Source organism: Cupressus sempervirens, chromosome 6 (assembly GCF_028749045.1).
Source record: "Cupressus sempervirens isolate cs-2001-9-10 chromosome 6, ASM2874904v1, whole genome shotgun sequence".
Taxonomy (NCBI): Eukaryota; Viridiplantae; Streptophyta; class Pinopsida; order Cupressales; family Cupressaceae; genus Cupressus; species Cupressus sempervirens.
The window spans coordinates 677,820,626-677,845,572 of record NC_143123.1 but is presented as its reverse complement, the minus strand read 5'-3'; positions in this window follow the sequence as shown (position 1 = coordinate 677,845,572).

The following is a 24,947-nucleotide window of genomic DNA, read 5'->3' as shown; positions in this document are numbered from 1 at the left end:
TATGAATAGTACCAATTTTTTTTTCCCCACAAAATTATGGAAAATCTGCAATACTTTCCTGATCAATCACCACAATCTAACACCAATGATTCTCATTCTATAACTTAATCTTAACTTTTCCCTTTCCAACAATCTGACAGGGTTTATTATCCCCCAAATAGACAAGCCCAAAATCCCCTTGGAAATAATTAATGAAATAACCTCTATGAGGTGTAACATGAAATGAAGCACCATAATCTAAAACCCATGAATCATCAACACTTTCTAAAGATAGAAGCAAAGCATCCTCTTTGGATTTGTTACTTTCTACATTTGCCTCCTTGTTCCCTTTTGGTTTATCTCATTCATTATTCTTTTGAGCCCAAAAATATTTCTTCTTGTGCCCTAATTTTTTAGAATACCTACAATATCTTAGTCCTCTGGATTGAGACCTCTTCCCCTTTGACTTTCCTCTTGATTTCTCACGATTTCCAAAATTACTTCGTCTCTTAGTCATTCTACCTCTACTTTTTACATTCAAAGCACTTCCTAATGTAGATCAACCTGAGGTTTTCCTACGAGTTTCCTCACTCAAAATAATAGTGATCACATCATCATATTTTAGGATACTAGATCCAAAAACAAAATTACTCATAGCCATTACCAAGCCATTCCAACTTTCAGGAAAAGAACAAAAAATCAAGAGAGCCTTAATTTATTCATCAAAATTGATACCCACAAAAGATAACTGACTAGTAATAGTATTAAACTCATTTAAATGATCCACAATAGATCCACCTTCTATCATTTTCATATTAAATAAACACTTCATGAGAAATACCTTGTTTGAAGTGGAGGGCTTTTCATATAATTTCTTTATGGTTTCCATCAACTCTTCTGTCATCTTTTCTTTTGTAATATTAAATGCCACTGATGGTGCTAGGCACAATCAAATCCTTCCAAGTGCCTTTATTTACAAAAGATCCCAGTTATCATTTGACATAGATCCCCGATTCTTGGTTTTTCCTTCCAACGACTTCCATAAATCCTTTCGATAAAGATTGTACTCTATTTGCATTTTTCATAACTGAAAGTTTTTCCCATTAAACTTTTCAACCCTTTACTTACCCTTGTCTACCATCACTCCCACTCAACCGTGAGACCTTCCTGTAGAAGATTGCTAAAAAAAATGATGAAGGTTTGGCTAAAAAGAAATCATGAACATTTGGCTCTGATACCACTTGTTAGGATTAACATTTGGCATAAATAAAAGTTACATGCAAATATAACCAATATTAGAAAATAATAAATCACATAAAAGAGAACACAAGACACCAAGATTTAACATGGTTCACCCAATCTTGGGTTACATCCACCAACAACAAGTCCAATATTATTATTATCTAGTGATTACAACCTAATTACAATCCCTAACCTCTTATAGCTCAATACCACTACAACAAGCTACAATATCACCATTACATAATGAAATCCCTAACCCTAAGCCTTGTTATATAAGTTTTTGTTGCTTACAAAATTAGGGCTAGAATAATAGAAAAGTAGTAGCCAACACCTTTTACAATATAAGGGCATTTTTGGCTTTATGGGTGCTACCCCAGGACCCTACAAGGGTGTTGCCCCTTGACCCCATCTTAGGGGCGCTATCCCCAAACCCCAGTAGAAATAAAATGGGGAGAAAATCACATCGAATAAACCTTTGAGTCTGATTAGGCTCCATATCACAACAAGGAAAAGTGATTCACCCCCACCTCCTGAGTTATTGTGAAAGGATTCGAACAATTGGTATAAAAGTTTAGGGTGTTTGTAAGGAAAGTTTGAAGGGACTTAAAGCTAAAGGTCAAGATGTATAGAAAGGAGGTACCCAAGCTAAATAAGGAGAACTTGCCAGCAAGGTGTAATGAAGTGGCATATTTATGAAATTGGAGATTTTGCATTGTACTATTTGGAAAAAAACTACACAGCAATACTAACACCTATGGAAACCTAGTAGATAAAGGATAAAAAAAGAACATAACCATGTAATGTTAGAAATTGCATCTACCCTAAGTTATATTGAGTTTGATGACATAAAGGACTATACTACTATGAAGCAAATGTGGGATAGGATGATAAGTAACTATGATGGAGACAAGAATGTACTGACAAATTAGAAAGATTGAGAGGAAAGTTTGATGAAATGAGAATGGTAGAAGGTGAGAACATTGCATAATATTCTGGGCAAGTCAAAGAAGTGGTGAATTCCATTAAAAGAGTTGACATAAACATTAATGATGACACTATGATTAGCAAGGTACTAATAACCTTACTTCCTATTTATACTATTAGAGTTTATGCAATACAAGAACTAAGATGTACACCTAGTAATGATTCAACTTTGGAAGGTTTGGTTGGTAGACTTACTATTTTTGAATTGTCAAATTTTGATAATTTTACTCCTCCTACTATTGAATCTTCATTCTAGTCATAATTGGTTCTACATAAGTCTAAGAAGAAGAAAGGAAAGTATGAGGATAATGACAGTAAATCATTTATGACGATCTTGAGGAATTTGAAGCATTAATGGCTAGAAGGCTATAAAGAGGAAAAGAAAAATTCAAAGATAAACTTCCTATAATATGTTTTTCATGCAATAAAGTTGGTCATATTGTTGTAAGATGTGCTAACAAGGATGAAAATGATGAAAAGAAAGACAAAAAGTACCAAGGATGAAAGGAAAGATAAAAGTACAGAGGAAGAAGAGATGGAAGAGACAATAGAGGATACAAAGACAACAAGGGAAGTGGTAAAAAATCCTATTATATTACTAAAGAAGAAACTGATAGTGATATGATGATCATGATGAAGAATTTGTCTATGTTGCTATGAATGATGATTTTGATGAAGATGAGAAAACTATACTTATTTCATATGTGAGTAAAGGTGATAGATGGATAATTGATAGTAGTTGCTCAAATCACATGACTAGTGATAAAAGTAAGTTTGAAACTTTAGAACATTACAAAGAAAGTTGTGTTAAGTTTGGTAATGATGCACCATGTCTTGTAAAAGGTAACATATCAATAAGATTAAATGATAAGATCAAATGTGATAATGCATACTCAGTTCAAGGACTTAACTATAATTTGTTGAGTGTTGCATATTTGAATACTTCAAATTACAAAGTTGAGTTTCAAGACAAGAAGGCTAAGATCTATGATGGTTTTAGAGAACTTATTGGAAGTTGGGAACAAACAAGAAGTAATATGTTCTATCTAGACCTATTTGATGAAATATGTCTGTTTGCACAATATGATGATATATGATTATGGCATAAGAGGTTATGTCATGTCAAATTTGATAAATTGGTAAGCATTAGTAATATGAAGGGAGTAAGATGATTACCAAAACTGAAGAAACCTGATAATGTGATGTGTAAAAAATGTCAAATAGGTTAATAACAATTAATGTTTTAATTGGATAATAGAAATTTAGGGGGTAAGTGCACCAAGATGGTGTGCAAAAATGTGGATACCATGGAAAAAGTGAAAAGTAAACATAACATGATCATGTTACATGTACTTTTCATAAAATTCAAAATTGGACTTGGCTTGTTACCCAACCAGGAAAATAATATTTAAAAAAAATTCAAAATAGACATATCATGATCACATTTTTACTAGTGAAAATAAATTTTACTTTGCCTACAAGTTGGGCCATTTTTCATTCCCAAATATGTGGATAATAAAGGTGAAAGTGTAAAAATAAGAACAAACATGATCGAGTTCGGCTCGCTCAACCTCCAACTCACCTTGTTTGTCAAAAATCTTCAATGGTGCGACCTCCACAAAAATGGTAGTTATATTTTATTTTATTTTATTTTTTTATTGTACATTGTATTATTTTAGGTTTTTTGTATTGATTTGTGTTTTTTATAATCATTTGATAAAAAGGATACATCTAGACCCACTAAACACAAACAAAACCACGTGTTGCCTCCTACTGAAGAAGAAAACATTAACCCTGAACAAACACCTCAAAATGAATCACAAAGCCCTCAAGGGGAAGCCTCAAACACACAAAACCCTCAAATGGTTGCCCCTCAACAACTACCACTACATCTAGGGCCTCCACTAATCCCATTAGATCATGTAAACTATAGTCAAGAAGACCTTGTTAAACATCTCATAGAAAATATAACCATAGTAACTAATTTAGTTGGTGGGTTGAGCTCTTCTAATCTTGGCCACCACTCCACTCTAGCCAACGCATCAGAAAAAATGGTCGTTAGTGCCAATGAGGTGACTAAGGAGGTGACCAAATTGGGTTAATGGAGGGACAAATGTCACACATATTATGTGGATGGGTTATTCTATGATCAAATAAAATATAAAAATATAAAAAGGGGGGCATATATGCTCTTTTCACCAATCTTGATAGTAGCCTCAACCTAGAGGAAACCACCCCTTGACTTCCTATTCATTGGTGTGCTCATAGGGGGATTAAGTCATCTTTTTTGGAATAGGTGGTAAATGATGTTTGACCAACCACCATGTAATAACAATGAGGTACCATTATATTTTCTGAGAAAAATATATTGAGTTTATCCTAGCAAGATGCTTAATTACTTTGACTTCCACCAGTTCTATTGTAAAGGGAGGGGATCTGCATAGGATAGATCTAATGCCTGTAGAGTCACCCAACTAGAGAAAAGGAAGCATCCAAACAAAAAACCTTTGATTCATGTTGTGCTCCCAACAGTTGTGAAGGAGTTCACAAACTTACAAACTCTTCATGAAACTACATCATTGATTGATGTCATCATTGAGCATGATGCACAACTAGCCCCGAGATGGGGTACATTAGCTCTATCATCATTAGATGCTCCACTAGAGTCATCCTAGCCCATGCCACCTCCTCCATCATCATATATACCATTTGGCTTAGCCCCCTAGCCCATTCAACATATGTGTGTTAGCTGTCATGGGTTGTGTGATGGGATAGATATTGATGTGAATGAGGAGGAATCAACATTCCATTCATGTATACATTGCAAGAGGAAATTCTGGCATCTACTATGGAGGACATGGACTTGATGATTTGATGATGATGATGATGATGCTGTTTCTCAAAGAGGCAACAAAGGTTTATTTTTGTTTTTGTTGTGACATGTTATTAATTAGTTTCACCTAAAATTGATAAAATTAGATAGATTTATAGTTAAATAATAATAGCTATTAATACATGATATTGAGATATTTGACATGTTTTAATTTATGCATATTGTGGGTGCATTTGGTGATAGGAGCACACCCTGCAGTATTTTTTTGAGTAGACATACACAGGTAGCTCAAACACTTGAGGTGAGTGAAAAATATTCATTAGAATAGAATAATGCTTGTTGGTTTGAAAATATTAATTCATAATAAACATGTATATTTAATTGGTGTTTTCTAGGGCTTGTCTGGGAGTCAGGCATCCCAAATTGATGATGTGACACTTTCACCATTGACTTTGGCTTATAGAGTTTACATTATCATATATTGCACTCCTCTTGTTTACAATATTAATATAACTTATATAGTATCATATTTATTTATCTTATGTTACTTATGCTTTTGTTAGGATACCCCACATACCCTGAGGTCATCGAGAAAGAGGAAGAAATCATCAAAGACATGCAAACAAAGAAAGGTAATAAGTTCAATTTCACTATATTTGTTAAAATATATTATGATTGAAGACAATGAAATTTCTATTCTATATTGATGAATGCACCTGACTTGCTTATTGTAAATACATGTAGAACAAATGGGTTTCATAGAACTAAGGAATGCACTAAATGTTGCTAATGTTCAAGAGAGGGAAGATGTAACACTCTCATAATTTATTTTAGTCACATTCTTGTTTGTCCAAAAAATTAGAAATCAGGTTCCTTTCTAAGTGGATATCATATGTTGTGACTTTTCACATAGGAAATGATCATAGTTGCATCATCATCAGTGGTTCCTCCTAATACTACTAGACCACCATCAATGATATGCATTTGTTCTATATACACACTTTAAACATATGAATTCAAATATGATTACACACATTTGTAAAACATTAGTATTCAAAAATGTAATTTTAGTGGAATTTTGAGGATTTAATTCAAATTTTAAAATGATTATTTAATTTATATGATACATTTGAAACCATAATCTTGATTTGATTTTTACATATTTGGGTTTTTGAAATTAAAACTAAAATTAGAAATGAAGTAAATTAGGACGAAACTTAAAATGTAGAATTTAAATTTGTAGGAAATTGAAAAATGAATTAATTTGATTAAAGGAATTACTTAAGTTAATTTGAATAATTATGGGACAATAGGTATTCAATTTAATTAAATGGTAAATACCACTTTTTTTTATAGGGGATAAATTTTTTTTATTACTTTAAAATAAGTTTTATATTGTCTTTCTACATTTACATCGATAAAGGCCTTTGAGTCTAGATTTTATTTTTCCAATCTAAATGTTAAAGCAATAAAAAACTAACTACTATCCTTCGACAAGTCCTTAAGTATCCACACTAACTGTAATGGCAATACAACCCTACCAAAGAAAATGGGTATTGAGAACAAACATACACAGGAGCTTAATCCTGGGTACCCCAATGGTTGGGCATCATCCCTCTAGACTCATTCAACATAAAACCTCCCATAGTTTTAACTTTGGTTTGTTTCCTTCTTAGGACCAGAGGTGGCACCACTTTGGGAATTAAGCTTGCATTCCTTTCTACAACTTTATTGGGTATTTCTTTCCTCTTTCTCCTCCATTCTTATCCAATCCTCTACTAGACCTCCTCCTACTAGGCCAAAAAATGGATGAGCTCAATCCACATTTTCCTTTCCTCCAATATCCACTTCTAAATAGGCTTCTTCAACCCAAAACCTATAAATGGTTTCACCTCTTCCATTGGACCTTCAATGCACCTCCAACGATCCTCTATCATGCAAAAACCAACCCCTATTTTGCTAAATTCAACCATATTAGAAAATCTAAATTTCATTCCAGTTCTACATAGAGCTCGATAATTTTTATTACCTCCACTTTATCTTTTTCCAATGAGAAATCCTATGCATAGAACAAAGATGAAATGTTTGCATTCGTCCTTGGACGAAAAATCTTCTCCAATAAACTTCTTCTCAAACAAGTGACACAAAATTCTCATAAAATCCTCCTCGTCAGTCCAAAATACCTGACCCGACCTCCTAGGATTGAATTTGGAAAAAATCCATGAAATCTCTTCTTCTTTGGCATCTTCAAATAATTTTTTGTCTCCATCCTATCTATTTTTCTCTTTACTTCTTTGTTGTTTTGAAAATGACCTATTCTTAGAGGGCCCTCTTAAAACTTTCCAAAATCTAAAAAGTTCACCTTTTTATTTGCATCACATTGATCACAAGAAACTATGTTGATCCATAATTACTTTCTCTCCTCACAAACCAAGATCACCAACACATAGCCATGTACCATGACTCCAATCAACCAACCCAATTCTTCAACTAATAATTGCTGTCACTTCTAATCAAGGAAGTGATTGAGTCATTAAAAAAAAACATTTAGGGAGATGATAAATTAATAATTTGATAGTCCTCTACTATCCATGTATTTTCTTTCAAATCTACTCCATCATTTATATGACAGAGAATTCCCCTCCCACCTTGTATGATTAACTTGAAAGTCTTCAAATCCCCCTAAAAATGAATGCATCCTTCTAACATAGTTGTCAACAAATGAGGTCTGCATATTACCCTTAATAATTCTATAAATTACAATATAGGAATCACCAACTAACTATATTTTATTTCCTCCCAATTTCTTAGCCATGTGCAATAAAAATTGATTTGTTATACCTTTTGCAACATTATTCATCCCTACTAGCAAAATCTTTTCTCCTGAAGCTAGAATATTCTCCTTAGTGTCTAAAATTGCACAACCTACTCCACTATGACTCACATTACCTTTAGAGGCTCCACCAATGTGAACCTTAATCCAACCTTCCCCCTTCCTACTCTTCTTCTCAATTATATCTCTTTCTCCCTTTGAAGGTTTAACCCTTTAAGACCTATTAATGGGTCTAAACTAAACAAAAGGCCACCTTGATTACATCCTTGAATCAACTCTAGAAAATGGAATTTTAGCTATAGTCACCCATGATGCCACATTGCCTATCAACCCCAAAATGACTTTCTCCAACTAATTAGAAAACCTCTCATAGTCCTCTTCTTGAAATATTCTTCAATTAATTTCTTTCCAAATTTACCAAGATATTGTTGAAGGCATCACCACCCAAATAGCTGAAATTTTTTATTTACCTCTAAATCTTGGCCAAGAAATTATTCAATTTTTTGAATTGATCGCAGCACTGGCCCACCATTATGTGCCCAAGGAGATAGTAGTGAAAAGAATAATTGGGGAGATACTCTTGGACATACGCTCTAATGACATTTTTCACCTACCTCTTGCATATCAGTTCTATAAAACAACCTATGATATAGTAGATAGATGGTATCAAGAATATGAATAAAAGGTGAAAGGCTTGGTGCAAGTGAAATACCTTCTCATAGGACCCCATCCTAATAGAAGAGATAGAAAGGTGGACATAACCAATGGGTATATGGTAGATTACTTTGGTTATTGCATTTTCGTCCTTAGCAGACTCATGGAAGTCCTAGCAATAGGTCATTTGGAAACATGGATGGTCCACTTTATATAGACCATCAAGAGGAGAGGCTTGTTGATTGACTGGGCTACAACTATTAGCAACAAACTGGATGAGAATCTCATCTTAGTAAATTCATACCCTTAATTATACATGACTTCATATGTTATATATCTCTTGGCAGCAAGGCCAACAAACTATCTAGGGTTGACAAAGAAAGGGAGCATGCATGACAATTGGCCTCAACTTATGACTAAGTGAGGGAGCAACATAAGAAAACATGGGTGTGGCCAATCACTATAGGGCCATTCTAGGTGAAGTAGAAACATGATATTGCCACCTATGAAATAGAATGACATTGATATCCCTTGGATAATTATCCAATGGCTCACCCCTATTTTGAAAACATTGGAATGGTTCAACACTTATTGGGGAGAGATTTCATACCTAATTCTACAATTGAAGATCATTTGATAAATGACATAGATGACTATAATGTTCAAATCAAAAACTATTATAGGATGAGTCTACAACTCGTAGAAAGAGTCTTTAACTTGACTATACCTTTCAAGGTATGGAACAAGGATAGTTCAGATGTGCTGGATCCTCTCTATAATAGGGAAACAATCTTTGGAAGACCCATAGTGAATGCTGAAGTTGGCTGGGAAGAAAATGATGATATACAACATCGGACAAAGCATGTTATATGTTAGAGTAATAAAGTTTTATTATTATTAATTAAATCATATTGATTTAATTATTATGTCACTTATTATCTCTAGTTTACTTAAGCTAAACTTTGGGCATATAATAATTAATTATTATCATACAACCTAGGTTTTACATGTTAGGGTTTTGATCTCCTTTTATAAGGATTGTGTTAACCAAAATTGCCTCCTGCCAAAAAATTGAATTTAAATGTCTAAGGCCCACCCAATGGTCACTCCCAATATTTAAATATTTAAAGTGCCACAAGATTACAAGATAAATAAATGAAATAAACCTTATTGTATTTCCATATTTTCCTAAGTTTATTTCTTGGCCTAGCAAATTTTTGACCATGAGATCTTGCATAGATCCACAGTGGGCACCTTCCCACATTATAAAATTTCTCTATCTTTGTGTAATGCAAGCAAGCACCTTGTTTCCATATGGCGTGTGAGTCATATTTCTTATGGGCCACAAACAAAAGTAAAGGTGTCAGATAGGTTGTGGAGTGAGCTGGCATATTACTGGATTTTTATTGGTAGTCACTTTCTCGCATTCCATATTTTGTTAGAATTTCTGACAATGTGGGGAAGAGATGTTATGACATGTGGATTGTGGGTTTGTTCTTCCATGTGAGCCGCCAAGGTTGGAAATAAATGCTAGGTAGTTATATTTTTGACATTATAGTCAAGCTTGTTATTAGTGAGACAAACTTATTCAGATTGTAAGTATCTACCAAGTGTATTGTATTGTTAACAGAGTTAACCAAGCATTTCAGACTCTACCAAGTTCTATAGTTGCTACTAAGTTCAAGGGACACTATTTAGTTTGCATCAAGAAGTTTCTACTGGTGATTAGCAGTGTAAATCGAGCTTTATAAGGTTTACCAAGTTCCTCAGTGAAAATCGAGTTGTGCAATGCTTACCGAGTTCATAGTTACTATAATGTGAATCCAGTATTGATTGAGCCACTCAATGTTAACCAAGTGATTCAGTTTATACTAAGCTTGTTGTGATAGCATTGACCAAGAAATGCAATGTGAATCAAGTGATTTAGTTAATATGTCAAGTTTCATAGTATTCATTGAGTCACCAGTGTAGATCAAGTTTAGACTAGTTGGAAGTGATAAGTATGGACCGAGTTTTTATGTCTACTAAATGCATGATGATGTTGAGCATTGATAGTGTATGTTGAGTATCAAAACCTCACCAAGCTAGTCTTTAGAACCTGAGTTCCTACAATTTGGCCGACTTTGTGTATTTTGTGTAAACTTGTATTGTAGCCAACTTCATTGAATTGTAATTTGGATTGGTATATGTGTAATGTATTGTATCTGTTGAGATCCAATTGAAAAGATCATTGTTGAGAAAAATTATTGAAAAGAAGGAGATTGCCAAAGAAGACTATATGTTTCAATCATTATTTTGTCATTGATGTCAAACCTACTCTTTGCTATTAAGAAATTTGCTTATAAGATTCAATTACTATCACTTAGTTGATTGATAAAGAGGATTTGATCAATAAGAGGTAAAAATAGCACTTAGAGGAAAGGTTGAGTTATGATTATGTAATGAAGTACAAGGATTAGTCAAGATAGTGATGACATGATGTATTGATAATCTACTTAAGGTTACACAGGTTGGTTACAATTAGAAAGTTTATAAGAACAAGCTACACATAGTTTGTTTGCCAAGCTTGATCAAGTGGATAGTAGGTGTCAAGCAAAGTCAGTACAAGCTAAGAAAAAAATTAGGAGCTAAGTAAAAGATTCATTCTAGTGCATGTTGAGAAAAATAGTTGATGCCGAGTAAATTTTAGTTGATGCCAAGCACTAGTAAACTTTAGTAGGTGCCGAGTAATTTCATAGTGGATGCCGAGCAACGTAGTATGTGTCAAGCATCAGAAGGTTAATCAACCAAGCTGCTATATTATTTAAAAAATTGAAGATTTAATGAATCTGAAATGACAAGTTTGTTTTCTTGGATTTTATGAACTAGGTGGAAGATAAGGTTGATGAGCTGGTGGCAAAAAATATGAGGCAAACCATTTTAAATTCAAAGTAAATTCTAGAAGAAGTTTGTAGAAGAGATATGAGATATGGGGTAGGTACATTGTATCCTACCTAATCCATTCAAACCCTAAATTTGGACAATAGAAAATGAGCAGGAAATTATCTTAATTTCCTACTTATAAGAATGTCTGGTCATGAAGCAATATTGTCATGTTGAAGAACCTAAGGGAGACAAGGAGTCAAGGGTTTTTCTTCATCAAGTGACCTAAGAGAAGAATCCATAATGGCATGTTAAGAAAGAAGGCTTAAGGAGATGAACAATTGAAGGGTGAAAAAGCTATAAAAGTTGCAAAGCATGAAGGCCAAGCAAAATTAAGGACTGAATGGAAATCTGTAATCTACAAGAGAAGTTGTATGTTATATCAAATCAAAACTATACTATTACTCTCTAACAATTGTATCAGTCTAGGGTAAATCCTTTGGATTAAGGTTGACCTAATAGTCATTTGTAAATCCTTTAACTAGGTGACATTCCAAGTGAATGACCTAAAGTCCTCTAACAAGGCTCACTCCTAATAGGGTGATTGAAATCCTTTAACAGGGTCACATTTAATAGTGTGTATTGTAACCTTTAAAAGGGTTGGCCTTTCATAGGGCATCACTTTAAAAGAGTGAAAAGGAGTAGCACGTTCCTAGTGGTTTTTCCCAAATTGGGTTTCCCCATAAATCATTGTGTCAAGTGCATTGATGAAATTGTTATGTTTCATGCTTTACATTTTTGCAAGTTGACTTGACAGTAACCTACAAGTTTTTAGTAATTGCATAATCTTATGGATGCATGCATGAGTAAGAATGTTTTATGGATTTACTAAGCTATGAAAAGGTTTTATTTATACATCTAGACCTTGTATAACTAATTCAACCGCCCCACCCCCAACTCTCATTTATTCTAAAGTATTCCAACAATTGGTATCAGAGGCATCTACTTAAGAGAAATCATTTGAAAGTATTAGAAGCATAAAGAATGACATGTCTAAAAGAGAAGTACCCAAGCTCAATATAGATAAATTTCCTGCATGGAAAAGTTTGATGAAGCTACACCTTGGAAGACTTGGAGATCATCACAATCTACCATTTCTATGGAACATGTTGATCCTGTTGGTGCCCCAATTGCTGAAGATATGAATAAGAAGAAAGAACACAATTAGGTAATGTTGGAGATTACCTTTTCCCTAAATTATGCTGAATTTGATGATATCAAAGTTCTAGATAGTGCAAAGAAAATGTGGGATGCCTTAGCTACCATATGTGGAGGAGCCACCAATGTTCTTAGAGCTAAAGAGTAAAGCCTCAGAGGTAAGTTTGATGAAATGACAATGAAAGAAGGTGAGAATATTGCTCAATATGTTGAAAGGATAAAATAAGTGGTTAATGAAATAAGGGGAGAAAATGGTAAATTAGATGATGAAACTATTTTAAGCAAGGTTTTGAGAACACTACTACCTATATATGCTATTAGAATTTCTACAATTCAAGAACTAAGATGTATTCTAGGGAATAAGCTATCACTTGAAGGTTTGGTAGGTAGAATCACTACTTTTTTTCTATCTAACTTTGATAATTACAAGCTTAAAAAGATTGAATCTACTTTCAAAGCAAAGGTGTCATTAAAGGAAGCTGATGAGAAGAAGAAGAAGAAAAAGAAGAAGTATGTGTCTAGTGACAATGATATAGACAAAGAGGATGTTGAACAACTTGAAACACTACTGGAAAAAGATTCTATAAAGGTAAAGGCAAGTTCAAATGTGAGTTACCCATCATTTGTTTCAATTGCAATGAGGTTGGTCATATTGTTGCTAGATGTCTAGAGAAAAGAACCACATAGGTGGTGACAAATACAAGAATAGAAGAGATGAAGACAACATAGATTACAAAGACAAAAGCAAGAAGTCTATCTACATTTCTAAAGAGAATGATTCTAATGAACATGATGATGAGGTGGTATATGTTGCAATGGAGGATAAATCTAATGAAGATGATGCAACTACACTTGTGACTTGTGTGAACAATAATGATAGATGGATAATTGATAGTGGATGCTTACATCACATGACTAAAAATAAAAATAAGTTCATTACCTTGAATTTTTATGATGAAAATAGTGTAATATTTGGTAATGATGCACCATGTTTGATAAAAGGAAAAGGTTCTATCAAATTCGTAGATAAGATTTTATGTGACAATGCTTACTATGTTGAAGAACTAAACTATAACTTGTTGAGTGTGTCACAACTGAACAATTTGGGATGTAAGAAATTAATTTGAAAACAAGATTGCTAAGATATATGACACAAATGGGAAACTTATTGGAAAAGGTGATCAAACTAGAAGTAATCTATTCTATCTTGATATAGAGGATGCTACTTGTCTTGTTATAAAATTTGATGATGTATGGCTATGGCACAAGAGGTTATGTCATGTTAAGTTTAATAACTTGGTTAGTATCAGTAACATGAAGAAAGTTAGAGGTTTGCCTAAGTTGAAGAAGCCTGATAATGCAATATGCAAACAATGTTAGTTAGGCAAAATGAAAAAGTCAAGTTTTAAGAGTAAAACTTATAACTCTAAAGGAATACTAAAGATTGTTCATATAGACTTGTGTGGACCAATTGAAGTACAAACCTACAAGAGAGATAAGTACATAATGCTATTTGTTGATGACTATTCTAGGATGATGACAATTATGTTTTTGAAATAGAAATCTGATGCTTCTCAAATGTTTAAGTGGTACTTAGCAAGAGTTGAAAGGAAACAAGTAAAAGTCTAAAATGTTTGAGATCTGATAGAGGAGGAGAATTCACATCAAATGAACTTGAGATGTTCTATAATGATAGAGCAATCAAAAGATAGACATTTTCCCCAAAAACCCCTCAACAAAATGGAATAGCTGAAAAGAGGATCAGATCTATAATGGACTGTGCAAGAACACTCATGATGGAGAAGAATGTTTCTCTAAAATATTGGAGAGAAGCTGTAAGCACAACTATCTATACCTTGAACCATGTGCAAATTAAGAAAATTACTCCTTCAACACCTCTTGAACTATCGTATGGATACTTACCCAATGTAAAATAATTTAAGGTATTTGGAAGTAAGTGTTACATTCTTAAAGATGTTAGGAATGGAAAGCTTGATGCAAAAAGTGAATAAGTTATAATCTTAGGGTACTCCACAGGAAGTAAAGGTTATAAGTGTTTGAATACTAACACTAACAAAATTGCCTAAAGTAAAAATGTGAACTTTGATGAATATATAAAAGTATATGAGTCTAGACCTATTAAAGAACCAGAAGAATATAAATTATTTGTATACTTTTATGAAGGAATGCCTGCAGAAGAAGATGCTACAAATAAAGTTACAAATTAATAGCAAGTTACAATGATTGTTGAGTCAAACCCTATGAATGTTGAGTTGCATTTAGGAACTGAGCTCCATTCAGATGCTAAGTTGCATAATGAAGTGGATGCACATTTTGATTTTGAGATTAGTATACATGAAAGAGATGCTAAACTACTTGATAGAAATTTATATTGATTCTGAAGTTGAAAGAAAAAATGAAGAAACAAGAACTGAACCAAGATTTTCTTGTTGGCATCAAGTTATTATTTCCATTAGTGAAAACACTTATCTATATCAGTATACCTACCAAGCTCAGCACTTAGTTTCCTACACTCTCTGAACATTCTAGTGTTAACCAAGCTTCGAAGTGTTCAATAGATTACACTGAGCTTTGTACTATCCACTGAGATTCTCAGTGTCTACCGAGCTTCACAATGTCTACTGAATAGTAAGCTTGTGTCATGGAAATATAGTGTAAACTAAGCATTGGAAGAAGTAGTGTTTACTGAGTTAAGCAAGGTAAAATCAATGTGCAATATCTACTGAGTGACACTACATCTACCGAGTCACCAGTGGTCACCGAGTTTAGAACTACATCAAGTAATTAGTATGGATTGAGCCTTCACTTCTACCAAGTGCATGATGATATCATGTAATGTAGTGAACATCGAGTATTAGAAGGTCACCGAGTTAGTTCAATGAACCTGAGTTATTTACTATTAGGCCAAATTTGTAATGTGTTGCTCACTTGTATTTTGGCTTACCTTGAAGTTTTGTAAATTGGAAAGGTATTTATGTAAGATGCATTGTAAGATATCAATATATATCCAAGTATGAAGAAGTATTTTGAGAAGTGCATGTGAAGGATTATCAACAACAATTTAAGGAATGCAACAAGGTCAATATAGAAGCATAAAAGTCATATCTATCACATAAGGTGATCAGTGCATAAAGGATCTTATAAGCAATCAATTGTAAGTAGATCCACTGCTTCATCCTAATAGGTGAATCAATTTCTAAATCCTTTGACAAGGTAGACTTAACAATCTTTGTATAAATCTCTTAATCGAGTGCATACTTCATTGTATGCTTGTAAATCCTCTAACAAGGTGGACCTAGTAGTCCTTTGTGCTCCTAATAGGGCAGATCTCTAGAAGTGGTCAATGTAAGCCTTAACAGGACAACTTTGTACTACACTAATGATGTTTTGTGAGTACCATCCCCACCCCAATTTTAATTTCTATTTGGAAAGTTTTTGGGTCACCAAAACATTATGTTCTTCTATGTGATGAATGTTTTATCTTTCAATACTATTGTATGCAATAGATTAGATGAATGAATGATGAATGATATCTATAGTTAAGCACAAAATTAATTCAAAAGTTTTGATGTTATTGATTCACCCCTCCCCTCTCTGTAACCTAGTTAGTCTTGTTATTTCCAACAATAGGTATCAGAGCTTTGTGTTTCTTAGGATAAAGTTTAATAACTTGAGCAAATATCTAAGGACAAATGGAGATATTCAGACTTGACAAGGCAATTGAAAATGAAAAGCTAGATCTAGAGATGGCCATAGTTCAACTCAAGGAAGCAAAGAAACATCTTTCCCAATCTCTAAAAAGAAGAAAGGAGCTTGCAAATTAGATGAATGACCTCAAATATGTTGAAGAAAAGATTAAAGACCTTTTTCCTTCAAGCAGCTCAAATGAAGCAAACAATACAATCAAAGAATGCCTAGAAAAAATGGATCTCTATAGGAGGAAGTAAGGAAACTCAAAAGAGAATAAGAAATTCAATTAGTTAGGCTATGTGAGATTCTAGATAAAAGGAACAAGGCAAAAAAAGACTTGGAGGCAAGAAAGAATGAAGAAAAAAATGAATCCAATCAACATGAAGACCTTAGTGATCAAATCACTAAAGCAAATGAAGAAATCAAGATTCTCAAAGAACAAAATGAAAGAATAAGAAATGATCTAAATTATGAAAGAGAAATTAATGAAAGAACAATGAGAGAACTAAGATCTAAAGAGAAAATCATTGAAAAATTGAAGAATGACATAAATGGTGAAAAAAAAATCAATGAGAGAATGATGAAATCTCAAGAAGACATGAATCAATTGAATAAGAAAAATGAGCAGAATCTTCATAGACAGAAAGGTAAAGTAGGACTTGGATACAATGAAGAAGAAGGTGAATCTTCCAAGCAAGGTGCAAAAAGGTATCAAAAACCCTCATGCAATCATTGTGGGAAAATTGGTCATACATCAAACAAATGCTGGAGCAATGGAAAAGAAAAATTCAATGGAAAGTGCTACAACTGCAATCAACATGGTCACAAAGCTAATGAATGCAAGGAGAAACCAAAATTTGAAGATAAATGTCACAAATACAACAAGCATGGTCACAAGGCATCTCAATGTGGATCAAAATCATTCAATCCAGCTGAACAACTTGTAAAGGCAATATTTGGATGGGACTACAATACTTGGTGCATATGTCATGATTGTGGAGAATATGGACACACTGGCATAACTTGTGTAAGGCATCACCTAAGAAAGAAGGATACTATTATAAGGTGTTACTCATGCACTAAACTTGGTCATATAGCTAAAAATTGCATGAATATAAGAAAAATTGAAGATGAAAAGAAAGCAAGGGTTGACAACATAAGGAAACAAATGAAGCAGCAATGAATTCCTAAATCTACTGAGGATACAAGCTCAAATAATGGAAGTGAAGTCACTCAAGAGGTGGGTGACTCTATCCTCTCAAACTAAATTCCTAAGATTGTGTTGGAGCTATAATTAGCAAGAAAATCATAAGTAGTTCCAAAAAATATGAAGAATGCAAATGATCCAATCGGTATTCCAGATACGCAAGGATCATAGAAAGGTTATTTTTCACCGAGTTGCATCAGACTTCACTGAGGAAAGTTTGTTGAAGACCTTACCGAGTGAGGTTAGGAGTAAAGGAAATTTGGTTTGTTTGTCAAGTTGATACTCTTGCCAAGTTAGGTCAGTGGATGATAGTCTATCATGCACTATGTCATTATGGTGCCGAGCATTTATGAAAATTTCTCAACAAAAGGGGCAATTTTGACTTCATTTTTCACCGCATTCATAGCATTCATAGAGCAGAGTGATTTGGAAGAGCATTATAGTGTTTTTGAGCAATTTAGCAATGAGATCTTCACAAATTTCATCATCTACCAAGAAGTGATGGCATCTACCAGTGGAAGTAGCACTAAACCAAAGAAGGGTTTTGAAATACTGGTTAAGGGCATTGAATGGAAGGCACCAAACTTCAAGCTCATTCCAGCCATTGTTGAATCACTTGATCCTCACTGTGCTCAATTGCAAATCCCCTCAAAGGTACTCATAATTAATGACATAAGAACTCATTTTAAATGTACTATTCAAGAAGTAGGGACATTAGAAATGGATAATGCCCTAGCTAAAATTGTGTTGACATAGCTTTGAAACCAGAGCATAAGCATTTGGAAATGAAAGGATTAACTCATATCCCTCACTTGCCATTAAATTTATAAGTAAAATGGATAAGGTACATATTGAGTCAGTTCCATAGTGGAAAATTATGGTTGGAGCAACCCATTCTGATTACAAAGTAGATAATGCACAGGGTTATGGGTCTACCAATACTAAGCAAAGCTAAGACAACCAAAACCTTAGTTCAAGAGGAATTGCAAAAGAAAACCCTTGCCACGTGGGATGATAGAGGTTTGAAAATAAATAATGTCACTGACATAGAGCTTAGGTTTGGCATCCACATCATTGCATATAAGATCTACAGCTTGAGTTGGTTGAATAGTGTTCCTTATGAGGTAGTTGACCTAGCATACAAAGTTGTAAAGAAGAATCTCAAATATGATCTATCGAATGTGTTACTGAAGCAATTGAACAAAAAAATTGACAGTGTGAAGGCTTCCAAGAACAATCCCTTCAAGTTCAGTTGATTGCTTACTTGATTATTCTTTTATGTTCAAAATTATTTCCATCTAAGGGCACAATCATGTGGAGGAAAGACACCCCTGTTCTTTATTAGATAAATGAATTTATTGAAGAAATGGGTGAAAATTTTGAAAGGGTGTTGGATAACTATTTTGAGGTGTTCAAGGAGAAAATGAACAATAGATTTTGAAACCCACCCAAGCTTGTAGAAGATTACAAGGATGATATATGTTTCATGGTGGACTGTGATAGAGTGTACATTTAAGCAGACATACCAACACTGCCATGGGTAAAACTATTGCCTTATGAAATTAACATTGATGAAGCTAGAGACATGATTGAGGCATTAGTAAATGAACCAGCCAATCCTAATCTTCCTACATTTGGCACATATAAGCAAGCCAAGAAGAGGATAGTTCTTAGTATTAAGATTCCTCGAGCTCTTAATAGAGGCAAGAAGAGAATTGCTAAATTAAAGATAACTGAAGGTCCTCTAATGCTTACCAAGGTCAAGGGTGAGGATGAAGAGGAGGAATATGGAGAAGAAGAGGAAGAATCAGAGAAAGAGGAACCAACAAGGAAGAAAGGTAGAGTGTTTATCACCAAACCTCAGAAACAACCAACTACAATGTTCACCAGGAGATCTTGGAAAGGTAAAGTGAACCAATATTTATCTTCTCTACACCTACATTTGAGGAAAGAATGAAACAACTAAGAGTTGGAGTAGGAATTTGCAACTTCAAAGCTCTCAAATATGAGACTCGGACTCTAGTTGAGAAAAAAGAGATAAAGGACTTAGTTATGGAAAAGATGGATATCTGGAAATATTCTCTTGCATAAATGCAACCTCAAATCCATGTAGATCTTTTTGATAAAATCAAAGTTAGATGGGAGAGCACAGTGCAAACTATAAAGGACATCCTTGAACAATAGTTGAGACAATTGATACCAAATCTGATTGATGCAGAAGTAAAGAAGGCAATAAAAGAGCATGAAGATAGAATGATTCTAAAGCTTAATGCATGCTTCATATTAATGAAGAATATAGAATCAGTGGTTAAGCATGCCTCAAACATTTGGAGAGATATATATCATCTCAATAAGCCATCAGAAGAAACTATTGTAATTAAAGATGATGACAACAATGACAATGAGGAGGAGAAGGAAGAAGAAGAAAAGGAGGAAGAAGTAGAAAAGGAGGAAGAAGTAGAAGAGGAAGAAAAGGATGAAGATGATTTGGTCAAAATAACAGTTGAAGCTATTACATCCCTTCCTCAAACTCCACCACATACTATCACATCTATGGAGACATCTTCTACTAGTTAAATTATGAGCACAATAGTAACATCACTTGCTCAATCTTCACTAGCCACCTCCTAGCTCCAGGTATCTGCAATGGAAGTGTCAAGCACTTCATCCATCAAGCTGACTATTACTTCTTCAACTACCAAGTTAGCTCCCTCTACTCCTACATCATCAATAAGTGCAACAATGAGTTCTAAAATTTTGTCTTCATCTATTCCAGTTAGCTCTATAGTTTTTTTTTCATTAGCATTATCTACATCCACCTCTATTTTAGTTAGTTTAGATATTTCTATGGGTATTCTACCAAGTGTGGCACCATTTTTGGGAAGTGTTTCAATTTTTGATTTAGTTAATACTTCTATTGGCATTCAATCCTTAAGTCCTATCTCATTTTTCACTGCTAGTCCTTCTATCTCCACTATTGTGTCTGTTCCAAAAGTCAAACTAGTAATCACAGAAGTAGAAAAAAGGTAACCATTGAAACTTTTGATCACTAGAAAGGGAATTGAAGAAGATATTGACTTAGATACAGAGATAGTAATACTTAAAATTGACTTTGACATTGCTACTATTGAAGAGATGAGGTTAGCAATTGAACTCATAGGTAGTTAAGGTTTGAAAGGGATAAGGAGTATATAATAATTGAGAATGCCAAGAATATAATTACAGAAGCTATAGGTGTTGAAGTGGATTCCACTCAACACATTTTGATTCAATTAGAAGAGGCTGTACAAAAATATAATGAGGACTCTTTCAAACAAGATAAACTAATTGAAAGGGCTAAAAGGAAGTTTGATGACAAGGTGCTAGAGCATATTGCTCAATAGATTGCATTCAAACAAGTTGAGTTGTCCATATTTTTGGATAACTTTGAAAATTCTTTTAACAGTGCAACATCACTTTTTGCCAAACTTTGTGATGTCTCCAATTTTACTAAAGAAATAAAGGAGAAGATAAATAAGATTGATGTTGATATGCAATCAAGTGCATCAAAGTTGCAGTTTGACCCCTCCTCCAGCTCCTCTCATTACATCAAGATGAAATATTTGGTAGACATGCAGGCAAAACTTCTAAGAGAAGAAGCAAGAATAAGACCAAACTTGATTGATATTCAAAACATGGTCTTGCCAATAATGGATATAATGTAGAAACATATTGCTCATTGAAAAACATTGGCCTAGGATCAGAACTTCTCAGTGGCTGATCACATGATCAAATTATCAGAAGAAGTTTAGATTGCCCTCTCCACCTTCCAAATTTTACAAGAGAATTGGGATAAATAATTTTCCCTCATTCTCAAGGTACATCAAGAATTTCTATCTCATTTTGGTGTAACTATATAAATAGTATATGTAGCTCTTTGGCATTACTGTCGAAAAGGGGGAGAGATATTAGTATAAGAAAAAAGGGGGAAACACTGTATATAAGGAGAGATATCAATATAAGTGAAAGGTGGAGTTAGCACTCAATAGAGTCAACATGTATATGAGTATAGCTATGTACATAAGTATCTTTGTATATACATTATGTGTCATCAAGGAGATATATAGGAATGCATATGCAATAGCTTTACAAAGATCAATTTTTGAAAAACCAAAATTCAGTGAGTAAGATTATGTACATATATTTTCACTTATAAGTGTTTTGTCACTAATGCCAAAGGGGGATATTGTTGGCATTAAGTTATTATTGCCATTAGTGACAACACTTATCTAATCAGTATAGCTGCTGAGCTCAACAATCAATTTCCTACACTCTCCAAGCATTCTAGTGTTAACCAAGGTTCGAAGTGTTTAATAGGTTACACCAATATTTGTAGTGTCTACTGAGCTTGGCAGTGTCTACCTAGCTTCACAATGTCTACCGAGTAGTAAGCTTGTGTCATGGAAATACAGTGTAAATTGAGTGTTGGGAGAAGTAGTGTTTACCGAGTGAAGCAAGGTAAACTCAGTGTGCAGTATCTATTGAGTAACACTACATCTACCAAGTCACCAGTGGTCATTGAGTTTAGAACTACATCGAGTGATCAGTATGGACTAAGCCTTCACTTCCACTGAGTGCATGATGATTCCATGTAATGCAATGAACACTGAGTATCAGAAGGTCACCGAGTCAGTTTAGTGAACCCGAGTTATTTTCTATTGGGCCGACTTTGTAACATGTTATTCACTTGTATTTTAGTCGACCTTTTAGTTTTGTAAATGGAAAAGGTATATATGTAAGATGCATTGTAAGATATCAATATATATCCAAGTACTAAGAAGTATTTTGAGAAGTGCATATGAAGGATTATCAATAGTAGTTTAAGCAATACAACAAGGTCAATATAGAAGCAGAAAAGTAATATCTATCACATAAGGTGGTCAGTGCATAAATGATCTTATCAGCAGTCAGTTGTAAATAGGTCCACTACTTTATCCTCATGGGTGAATTAGTTTCTAAATCCTTTGATAAGGTAGACTTAATAGTCTTTGTATAAATCTCTTAACTGAGTGCATATTTCATTGTATGTTTGTAAATCCTCTAACAAGGTGGGCCTAGTAGTCCTTTGTGCTCCTAATAGGGAAAATCACTAGAAGTGGTCAATGTAAGCCTTAACAAGCCAACGTTGTGCTACAATAGTGAAGTTTTGTGGGTACCATCCCCACCCTAGTTTTACTTTCTATTTAGAAGGTTTTTGGGTCACCAAAATATTGTGTTCTTCACTGTGATGAATGTTTTATCTTTCAGCACTATTGTATGGAATAGATTAGATGAACGAATGATGAATGATATCTATAGTTAAGTACAATGTTAATTCAAAAGTTTTGAGGTTACTGATTCACCCCTCCCTTCTCAATAACCTAGCTAGACTATATTTTTTCCAACATGTCTAATGTTAGGAATAAGGTGTCTGAACCTTGGATAATTCCTATTCTTATTATTTGTTTTGTAAAATGTATTTCTTGAAAATAATGTTTATGTGTCAACATCTTGAATTGTGTATAAGGAGATCATCGCTAAAATGGTTATGATAGATTCATATGACATGTAAGAGCTATGTCAGGAAGATTCAATGACAGGTGGAGACATGTGGCAATTGATAAATTTGAGTACTGTACACTCTACCCCAATAGTGGGGTTTGGGGCATCAACTCAATTTTTTTTTTGGGGTTCCTATTTTCTCAGAGAATGGTAAAAATCTAATACAGTTACCTTTGGGAGTAGCCCTAAAGTGAAGCACATGTTATAAGTGTTTTTAGGGTTGCGAAGAGTAACGATGCAAAAAAGTGTATTGTTGGTACTATGAGTTGCTACTAGAGTCTTCTGTTGTCACTGTTGAACTTGCATTGCAAGTGTATTGTAACCTTGTGTTGAAGATAATACATTGTGGAGGTTCTAGAGGGGTGTGGTTGTTTTACCGAAAGGTTTTTCACCACCAGTAAATCTTTGTGTTATGCGTTTCTTTCTATATCTATTTTATTTATGCTTGGTTGGCTGAAATATTGTTGTTTACATGATATTGAATCTATAAGTGTAAAAGTTTTTAATAGGATTTGCAGCATACTTCTCTTAAGAGATTAGTGTAGGAAGTTGTTTTCACACCTGAGTTTCCTTACATCTAAGTATGTTAAAAGACATCATCTTGTTGCTCAAATAATTGGAGATAAAGATGCTAGAACAATGACAAGAAACAAATTGAGAAGTGAAACATGTTTGCTAAGCTTGAAGGAACCCAAAATAGTAAAAGATGCACTAGAAGGTGTTGACAGGTACAAAGCCATGGAAGAAGAGATTGAACAAATAGAGAAGAAAAAAATGTGGAGTCTAGTTCCTAGACCAAAAGAAAAAAATGTGATTGGTACCAAGTGGTACTAAAAAACAAGCTAGATGAAAATGGTGAAGTCACAAGAAACAAAGAAAGATTATTTTGCAAGGGATATGCACAAGAAGAAGGATTTGACTATGGAGAGACATTTTCCCCTATTGCTAGATTGGAAGGAGTAAGAAATTTGCTTGCTTATTCTACATACAAAGTTTTCAAATTTTATTAGATGTATGTTAAATCTATATTTCTAAATGACATACTAGATTAAGAAGTTTACATAGAACAACTACAAGGTTTTGTTGATGTTAAAAATAAGAACATGGTATGTAGACTACGCAAAGATTTAAATGGTTTGAAACAAGAACCAAGAGCATGGTATGAGAGACTTCATAATTATCTTGTGAAGATTGGATGTGAAAGGATTGATAATAAAAATAATCCATACATAAAGATAGAAAAAGGAAAAGGTATTTTGTTATCTGAAATATTTATTGATGATATCATATTTGGAGGTCAAGATGCTTTATGTAAGGATTTTGTAAATCATATGAAGCAAGAATTTGAGATGTCTATGTTTGGAGAGATCAATTTTTTTTGGGTTTGCAAGTACATCAGATGAAATATGGTATATAATCACTCAGTCAAATTATGTCAAAGAAATTTGAAAGCTTTTGTATTAAAGGATACCAAACTTGTAAGTACACCTATGGTGATAGGACACAAATTGTCAAAAAATGATGATTCTATTGAGGTGAATTAAATAATATATAGGTCTATGATTGGAAAATTGCAATATGTAGTATATAACAGACCTAATATCGCATTATCGAGCAAGGATAGTTGCAAGATTCTCTACTAATTCTAGGGATGCTATGAAGAGAATAATGAGATATCTGAAAGGAACATAAGAGTTTGGTCTATACTACAAGAATAATGAAAAATTTGAATTGAGAGCCTACACTGATGCTGATTGGGCTAGAAAAATTGATGATAGAAAGAGAACCAGTGGAGAAGCATTTTTCTTAGGCAAGACATTAGTTACATGGACTAGTAAGAAGTA